The following is a 9,873-nucleotide window of genomic DNA, read 5'->3' as shown; positions in this document are numbered from 1 at the left end:
GAGGCCAATTTATCAGTCTAATTATGAGAGACAGATCAGAGGCCTCAGTGCATAGTGGGATGGTCTGAGTCAGGGAAAAAAAAAATCTGGTCGGTCGCACTGAATATTTATAGAAGAGGAGCGAAGGGGGGAAGCATTTTATTAGCTAGACTAATGGTGGATGCGAGTAAACCTCTTTTCCAATATCTGGGTTGCTCTGACCTCTCTCATCTCTGTGGCCCCTTTTGAATAGAACAGCTCCCAGATAAGCTGGACCACTGCAGGGCGACCTTCTCAGATTTCAATATCAGACACCGCGTTTTAACCCGCCGTGCACCAGGGGAGGAGAATATGAGGAATAACTGGGAGCTGGACGCGATTTGAATAATGATTCCTGTGGTTTAAAACCCCCATTTGCAGGATCCTTTGATTTGCTGTCGAAACATGAAATAATAACAGCCATATGTAGTGTCTTTGGTTCTCTATGCATGAAGCTGCTTAACTACGTTGTCATACAGAAAGTGACTGGATCTTTATGATCTGCAAAAATGATCAACCACATTGTGAACAAAACAGTTAATGGTGCTGTAAAAACAATTACAGCAACATTATGGCAGGCAAGGTTAAATGAATACTCTCACTTACATTATAATTCTATTTTCCATTCTTATTCCTTATTTCACTGGTCTATTTTTCTATAATAATTTTGGAAATCAATATTTAAAGTGGTTTTAATTAAGAGGCAACTGAGTTCTGAGAATGTTTTAGTCACAGCTTTGTTCTTTTTGTTGAGTTTAAAAGCAGCTGTTGACTTCAGTGGAACTTTTTTAAAGAGTGCTCAATTTTAAACCTATAATATTATTATTATTATTATCGTCATATGCTCCCTGGCCAAAAGTGATTGCTGGCTTGTATAGCAGGCCTGCGATAAATCCTACATTTGTGAGGATTACAGTATTCAGTTTCACAGTTCAAAAGTTTCCTATGTGACTTGTGGAGCTGTTGAATTGAATGGTGTTGTACTGTGAATAGTTCAGGCCTGTGATAGATGGGCAACCTGTCCAGGTGTACCCAGGTAATCCAGGTGGGATTGGCTCAAAGGTAATTTTGAGGAAATTATAAGGAATTTAAGGACCTGTTACTGAAACCTCCACTGACTGTTCCATCAACAAATGAACAGACCCAAGCAAGAACAAATTTGAATCTTCCAATTTCATTTATAAATTTGATTAATTGTTGACTTTTGAATACTGGTAGCGCTGTACCTCTATATAAGATTTATGAGACATGGATAACGAGGGAGGAGATGATTCTGGCAAATTGGTCAAAGCTGTCGTCCAACTATTTCCCCCTCAGAAAAGAAAGCTGCCCTTAAATCAACTTTAAAACTGTCTGGTCTTGTTGGACTGGAATGTGGCAGTTACAACCAGACCTGATGGCACGCAGCCCTCAACGAAATAGAGCGAGAGACAGACAGACAGGGGCGGGGCTTAGTGAGGGAGGCAGAAAGAAGGGGAGAAGCTTGAGGGAAGATTCCCTCAGAGAGCATGTTCACGTACAAATACCACAGAGCATTCGCCAAACTGCCCTTTTTCTTTTAATATCGCTACTCAGGAATATTGCAAAATCTGATCACCGGCCCAGATTTCCTAAAGGTCAACTCCTGGAGAGTGAAGGCAAGGAGAGGGAAAGTGGAAATATATGTAATCCTAATTTATTGCTCAGACAATGAAAGGCGAGAAAAGGTGTAATCATTAAATGAAGACATACAATCATTTGCTATGACTTTGACTTTGAAAAAAAGGTGGCATTGATGGCAGGAGACTCAGACTCAGAGTCACTTCTGTATTTGTGCTATTGGAAGACAACAAATGGAGACAGTGACAGTCATGAAACCTGCGCTGCTGATGAATGTGATGCTTATGTAGTGGTTTTTTTTGCAGGATGTTATCAGACAGTGTCAGCAACAACAGCCTGTCCACAATTGCTTGGACAGAGGGTAGTATCATCAGATAGACACAGAACCAAGGGGGAGCCTAAGCCCCTCCCCTTTAGCCCTCTGACTGACGAAGTCCCAATTTTGCAAGACAACTGTTTCCATCTCTTTTTCTGATGTTGTATTTTCTACTTTATGCCATTGTCCCATTATGTCCTAGTTAAAAGTGTTGTAATGCCTGACAACTGCATTTGACTCCTAGTTTTGCGAGACTGCACGAGCTCCTGCCCCTCCCTCTTTGAATTCCCTTGTCACAGCCACCACAAGTACCGCACCTAAGCCCCCACGTCTCTCACACCTGCTTTCATTGATGACAGCCAACCAATGAGTCTTTGCTCTAAGCCTCGACATTGTTTGTCGATAGTGGTGAAAGTTAACCACTCTTTAGACCGATCAATACAGCCAGTCTAATGTGGCCAATAGCCCTCCCCTTTAAATTCAACAAGAAGCAAGCTAGTCTGGCATAAAATAGCATCATCAGTGAAAACCAGTAAACTCCAGTAGTTCCGCTCAACTTAAACTAATGAATCCAGATTACACAGTCAATAGTCCATGCAATCATATTTAATTTCATAAAAGTTAGCATACCTGTCACTCATCACAAGAAAATGTGCAAGTAGTAATTTATGGAAAGTGCCAAAATACTGTTACTCGAGTACAGTCCTCAAGAACAAATTTGAGGGACTGGTAATTTCCCTTTCATGCTCATCTCAGAGGGCAAATTTTCCACTTTGGACCCTAATCGATTCTGGCACAGATGATAACTTCTTATATAAGAAATTAAAAAGAAGCCTGAAGATTCTACTGGCAGCTAAGGCTTTGGTGGTGGTCTACTTGTCCAACTCAAATACTGCCCTTCCCCTGTAACCTCAGTTCTTGTCTTGCAATCAAAGGTAGGTTGTTTAGTTTAAGGTCATCTCCATGCTTGTCATGTCAATTGACCACTGACTTATGTCAACCCTGGCTTAAAACCCTTAATGCGCCTATTGATTGTGCAGTTCTTTGTGGGGGGAGTAACTGTCATTCCTCCTTTTTCCACGTCATAATTTCAATACAACTGCACCATCACTGCAAGGGGCAATATATTATTTACAGTCTGCTTTTAACCTAGAATTAAACACCAAAAGACCATATTTATGGTATTTTCACGTTGTCGTTCACCATCTTACTGCACAGTTTTAACACTAGATGCCACACATTTAGAGAGGGTAACCTCAGGGGCGCCGATTTATGTTTCTGCTGGTTGGTGCTCACAGTGCTTGCATGACTCGTTGCTAATTTGACACGCGCACATTCGTCTCACAGTAAAACACACACGTGGGTGCTCGGCAATCTCCGTGGGTGCTCCGACCCCGAAGCACCCACGGAATCGGCGCCCTTGCTTATAGGTACCTTGGCACCTCGCTTGACGATAAGTTATCTTTTGGTGTCCATACAGATAGCCTTTTAAGGAAACTTTCGGCCAAAATTAAGTTTTTATTTTCGTTTAAAGAAATGTTTTCCTTTTAATGCCAGAAAAGGATTAGTCCAGAGTATGTTTTTATCAGTATTACATTATGGTGATAAAAAATCTTATAAAAATCTTCTCAACCCAGTCTCCATAGAACATTGTCATTGCTTTTGATGCTTTTAATTGCTTTTAAGTATCTAATTGTGTCAATTTCATCTGTCCTCATTTGTATCTGTGTATGGGACTTTTTTTTTTCATTTGCTGCCATCTTGACCAGGACTCCCTGGAAGAAGAGCTATTGTATCTCAATGGGACCTTCCTGGTAAAATAAAGGATAAAAAAAATAATAAAACCTGCCAACCAGGAGCACCTGTCAGAAATGACACCACCATATTTGTCCCAAATACCTTCTGAATACCAATACCTCATGTGGGGTTTCGATAAAGATTGGGCTCTTTCCTTACATCCTCAGAGACCATATGACTGACTTACTGCCTGGAGCTACTACCTTCTCCTGTACAATCTGCCCTGCCCTGAGAGAGACGCAATGGAGGAATATTTCAAGGAAGTTGGAGAACAAATTGCTTGTGAATGCAGATAAATGTAAGTTTCACACCAGGCTGTCAGTTTTCAGGGGTATAGCACTGAAAGCAGGCAGGTGAGTGTACATCCTGTGAAAATACAGACAGTTTCCGAATGGCCTCCTCCCACTAACAGAAAACAGTTGCAGAGATGTGGGTGGTTTGCTAACTTCAGTGTAGTTGCAGCTCCTCTGAAATGTTTAATGTCCTCCTCTCGTCCTGTTTGAGTGGAGGCCTGAAGCAGTCTTTCAGAAAAATGAAGGACCTGTTCACTTATCACAAGTTCTGGCCCAGCCTACTCCTTCAAAACAGCTTGTGGTACTAGTTGATGCCTCTGACAGTGGGATAGGAGCCGTTCCTTTACAACATTCCGACTCTGATCATAAATGTAATCCCTGTAATTTGTTCTGCAGAAAGACACAAAGATCTCAGAAACTGGAGTCTGTTAGCAATCAGGATGACCTTGGAGAAATGAAGACAGAGGGCTGACCAGTAATTTTTTGCTTTGGAAATACCACAAAGATCTGTATTCATATAAGTCATGTCAGTTAATAGTCATATATCCAGTCAGCAAAAAGGTAAAACTCGATTTAACTTCAGCGTAAACTATCTCCTAGGTTCTAGAAACATTAAACCCAATGCTTTATGAAGACAACTTAATTTGGAGTGGTTTGACACCAACCACGACCTCATTTCACCTACAGCCTGTGAAGTTGTTGCAGTGACCTGGGAGATTAAAGGTATGGTAAGAGAGGTACTAAAATACCTCACAATGATCTCTTTGATTGTCTCTTTGTTACAGAAGTCATATGTTCTCAGGTCCTGCAGTGCGCTCAGAACTCCCATTTTGCCTGTCACCCTGGAGGAAATTGCAGATACAATGGAGTTTGTTTCTTTCTGCTAAGTCTAGGCCTTGGGTTAATTGTTGCAATGCACATCAGTTGGAATGTTGCAACCCCTTCCCATTTCTAGTCGACTATGGCCTCACATAGCTCTGGACTTCATTACTGGTCTCACCCCTTCACAAGGCAACCCAGTACTTCTAGCTATTGTTGACAGATTCTCCAAGCTTGCCCACTTTGTTGCCTTGCCCTTTGTTTGTGTAACTTCAGATGGCAGGGTAAACCATGCCCTGGCGCTCCATGGAATCTCCATGGTCATTGTGTCTGACTGTGGCTCCTCAATGGGCCACTGTCAAGTTTGTCCTCTGGTTTTCATGCCCAGACCAATGGCCAGACTTTGCGGGCCAACCAAGACCTGGAAGCCATCAAGTCACCCTTTTGAGGCACTTAACTGTGCTGGGTGGAATGTGCACATAACTCTTTGGTCAGCTTTGCAACAAGTATGTTTTCGCTAAAAAATATAGCAATCCCCTCCATGCAACATCATCTACATTGGTGTTGCAAGAACTGGAGAGATACCAGAGCATCTCTTCAATGTTTTGTGGATAGAAATTAACGCATCACTGATCATCACCACACCCCCACTCCCAGCCACGAACCATGTCAGATTGTTTGGCTATCTTCCAAGAATAAGCTGTTAAGACAGAACCCAAAAGGCTTGTTTCCCACAACATCACACCTCTAACCATTGAAAAGATCGTTAATCCTACAGCAGTTACTAAAAGTACTCAGTTCCATGACAATTCAGTTTAAACATGTCTCCACCAGTCCTCTGGGGAGCGAGCTACGTTTCCATGTGCTGCAGTGTAGGCCCTTGTCAACCAGATATGGTACATCACAAAAATGCTAAGGGAAAGTCATTCCCCCACTAAAATTGTTGCTCTGGAAACATGTGGCAGGAGTTTTCTCCATCTGCTTGATTCAATGTACTGCTTTAATTGTCAACATTTCCTATCTGATAAACAGTAAAAGCAGAAAACCATTGGTGACATAAGAAAGCGTAACACCATTGCCTCTTTGTCTGCTCTGAACAGTCTGGCCATTCTCCTCTGACCTCTCTCATCAACAAGGTTTTTCTGTCCGCAGAACTCACTGGACATTTAGTAAAGGATTGATGAGATTCATCAAACAGCCAAACATTACACACTAGTTTAACACTAGAGATAGGTATCACGGTGACACTCATTCTGTCCTCCTTCTCAATGAACATTACAAATATTACATCATTAACAACACATCTACCTGGATAAAATGTATGCATGTATTTAATTGACCACTGACCTGGTAAACCAGGTCCTTTTTTTTCCTGAGACCTCTGCTTTGGGAACCTCGAGAGGCTTTGGAAAGTAGCAACTACTTGCAGACTTGCAGTTGCAATCACACCAATTGGAAAATGCTTATCTTAGCCAGCTAGCTAACCTAACATTCAATATTCCAGAAATGAACACATTCCATTGACTCTTGTGCCTTCAGCAGGGCAGAGTTATGTAAAAGAAGCCTCTGTTTTTAGTCTGCCAAGCTTTCTGCTCTCTCAGGGGTCGGCAGTGTCAAGATGGTTTGGTCAAATGTGTACATTTGTGTGTTAAAGTACACCAAATGCAGCTGTTATCCATCACACATTATTCAAACTCTGAGAAACAAGCCATCATGGGGAGTTCAGGGTTCTGTGTCTTGCCCAAGGAGCCCAGGATCAAACGACTGACTTTGCGGATAGTCACATTTTTTTTTCTTCATATCTTAGCGTTTTAGGCTTGTCGACAGCAGGCTAAATAGAAGTCATGGCTCTGGATTTTTTTCATGTCTCTGCTCTGTCTTTCCCATCAGACCAAGCAATCCTTTGACCTGTCTCGAACCCTTAGGTATATAATTGCAGGCAATTCAACACAACGTAAAAGATGTATCCCAGATTACAGACAGGGAGAGATTGCAATACAGTGTTTTAATTGAGGACATTTACTTGGTGCATCTGTATTTTCAACAATAACATTCCTTATAACCACTGGCGTACACCTTGCAGCACATCTCTCTCCCTGACTGACCTCAATTTGTGGACTTCATAAAAAGGTGGACAGATATCTGGCCCTGTGGTCCGGGAGGTAATTACTAATGTAACCGCTGCTCCTTGGGGAGGGATGATACGATGCATCAGCCGGCGATCCTGTTTGGAGACAGGCCAGCTATTTCCTGTGGAATCAGGCAGCATTAACCTCCTGGATGCAGATCCATTCGTTTGAAAATTAGCAACTAATTAGAAGGCACTTGTCATTTTCCGGATACACTGCAGATGAAAAAGAAACCAACAAAATGACAGTGAAGAAAAAGACCCACAGTGGATATATCGGTTTTGTTTTTACTGTTAATATCGTAGTTTTAAAAAAAAAAAATTTTTTACTTATTATTTGGGATTTTGTTAGATGGCTACTTCACAGGTGGGGCATCATCTTTGACATATATACAGTATAATTTATAATTTTTAGAATTTCTTCTTTAAAAAGAATATTATATTGCAACTATCAAATAGTAAAATGGAAAATAATTAGACAGAACTGTTTTACTTTTTTAGCATTTACCTTAAAATTATACACAGCCAGAAATTATAGTCACAAATCAAATGGTAACTATTAAGTGAGGAGATAACATAAAAGACAGTTCACACATACATTTAGAGGGGTCACTAACTCCTTGGGATAAAATTGTGTTAATATATCTCGTTTTTTTTATTAGTTTTATTAACAGGTTTTATATCTGTAATTTCTTTTGGGGTGATGAGTAGATTTGAAAGCTTAACTGCCCACAAGATGCTGCACTCTTTAGAGGCAGGCAATGTATTTGTCTGGGTCTTATTAGGTGACCGACTGTGTGTAAAAGCTGCGATATGATTGATACTTTTTAAATCATTGGTTAAAAACTATAGTAACAGATAGCTCAGAAATCTTGGTTCTTGTAAACAAGAATGTTACGCAAAGGTATGTGCTGCCTTTATCTAATTTTTGCCACTGCTGGGTGATAACATTTGGAAAGATTTCGGCTCCACATTGTCACTATATAACTGACGGGAGAAGAGTTACCTGCCAGCTCACGCTAACAAAGTTTAGATAGATGGTATTGTGTAATTGATATTAGTGAATTCGACTCACCCTTGTTACCTAAGAAATTGCTTTCATAGCCCAAAGCCATTACCACGTTCCTGGCGTGGTTTCCAAAAAATTAACTAATTCATATTTACATGATGACTTTAAAAGCAACATGCAAATAAATTATTGACAGTCATCAACATGCCAAAGCTTCTATAGTGACAGTATGTGGGCACAGCTAGACCCCCCTGAGCAGCTCTGCTGCTGCCTCAGAGGGCGAGCCTCCTGTATGTCTCCGTGTAAGAAAAAGGCGGGACCGGGGGGAGTAACGAAAACGTGGTATGGAGTTTAATTTAAACTGGGAATTCCACAAGCGGAATGGATTTGACTGACGGCGCTCTGAAAGTACCACCTAGTGAAGAGACAGATGAGCTGAATTAGAGACGGTAAAAGTGGGTGGCTCCAATATTATTGGTCTTAAAAAGTGAGTGGGTCTTGTCCCGACGCCCCTGGCACAGACAAGTTATGAGCTTGTTTCTTTCCAGGAGGACAGTCTCATGCATGTACATGTTTGACAGAAGAAGAGTCAGATTATATATTAAGTTACCATTCACACCCTGTGGATGTATGCTCTTATAGTGGTACTGAAAGTTTTCTCTCCGGCTGGGTGTGTCTGTGTGTGCTGGGGGGGAATAACAGAATCTACAGGTTCTCTTACCTCTCCAGAGGAATGACCATCGCTCATCGTCTTTAAGTCACCACACATGTACCTTTGTCCTCACGTTAGTTGAGGCACTAAAGTTGAACTAAAGTGATCAATATCAGAGCCTTTTACATTGGCCTAAAATAAAAGTTACACACTCATTAGTGCTATATTGCATTACCAAATAAATTGAGTCATAATAACCAGCTTTTCATCTTCTTGCTAGTTTATTATTAAAATCTGAATGAATGCACCCATTTTGGCTCTCTGGAGTGTAAAGACCACCGTTTTGCCCCAATGATACAGACACCCGGTGGGCCAATCAAGATGGATGATCTCTTTATGTTTCTCCAAGTCGGACTGGTGCCGAAGTCTTCCTGGCCTTTCAAAGTTTGAAATTTTGACCTTTAATTAAGAGACTCCCCGCCGGGCCAATCAGAGGAACGTCTGAGGCGTTAGAGCACGGCAGCAAAATAAACCCTCAGTCTAAGTTTTGTCAAAATCTGAGCAACGGCCTCGGATCGCTTGTGTTAAAATGTTTGACATTTAATCAGAGCACCCTCATTAGGTCAATCAGTGTAGTCTTTTATGCGGCAGATTGCCGTTTTGTGTCAACCCCTCTCACGCCCTTTCTAAACTTACTTTGAACTTTCAAGCTTCGTTTCGTTATCTTAAACTGAAAGGCGAAAGACACATTGACACAACTTTGGGAAACCAACATTTCTTGTGTCAACGTCACATGCTTAGTCAACCGCAGTGCACCCCATAATCAGCCCCCTATGAAGTTATGTCACGGAACAACAACATCTCACTGCTTCCATCTTTAGGACGCTCAGGAGGAGAACGAGTGAAGGAGACTTGTTGATGCTGCGGAGCTGCTAGGACAAGACAAAGTACAATTATTGCAAAGCCTCACTTTGTCTCAAGAACTATTGCAGAGCAGAAAAAACACTGAAGGACACCAATAGACATGTCCAGTGTCCATGCCAACCATGCATGGCTCTACACATTCATGCACTGCCGGAAGAACCGTCGCAAACAATTTTAACTTAAGTGTCTTGCCCCAAGGACAAAATGGTACTGGCATTGAACCGGCAACCTTCAGGTCAGTGGACGACCAACTCAGCCGCACGGTCATCCCTTTCTCTTTGATGTCACACGCCAAAGAGAAGCACTTAGAGCAGCCTG

The sequence above is a fragment of the Scophthalmus maximus genome, chromosome 15 (assembly GCF_022379125.1).
Source record: "Scophthalmus maximus strain ysfricsl-2021 chromosome 15, ASM2237912v1, whole genome shotgun sequence".
Classification (NCBI taxonomy): Eukaryota; Metazoa; Chordata; class Actinopteri; order Pleuronectiformes; family Scophthalmidae; genus Scophthalmus; species Scophthalmus maximus.
Note: the sequence above shows the minus strand (reverse complement) of the source record.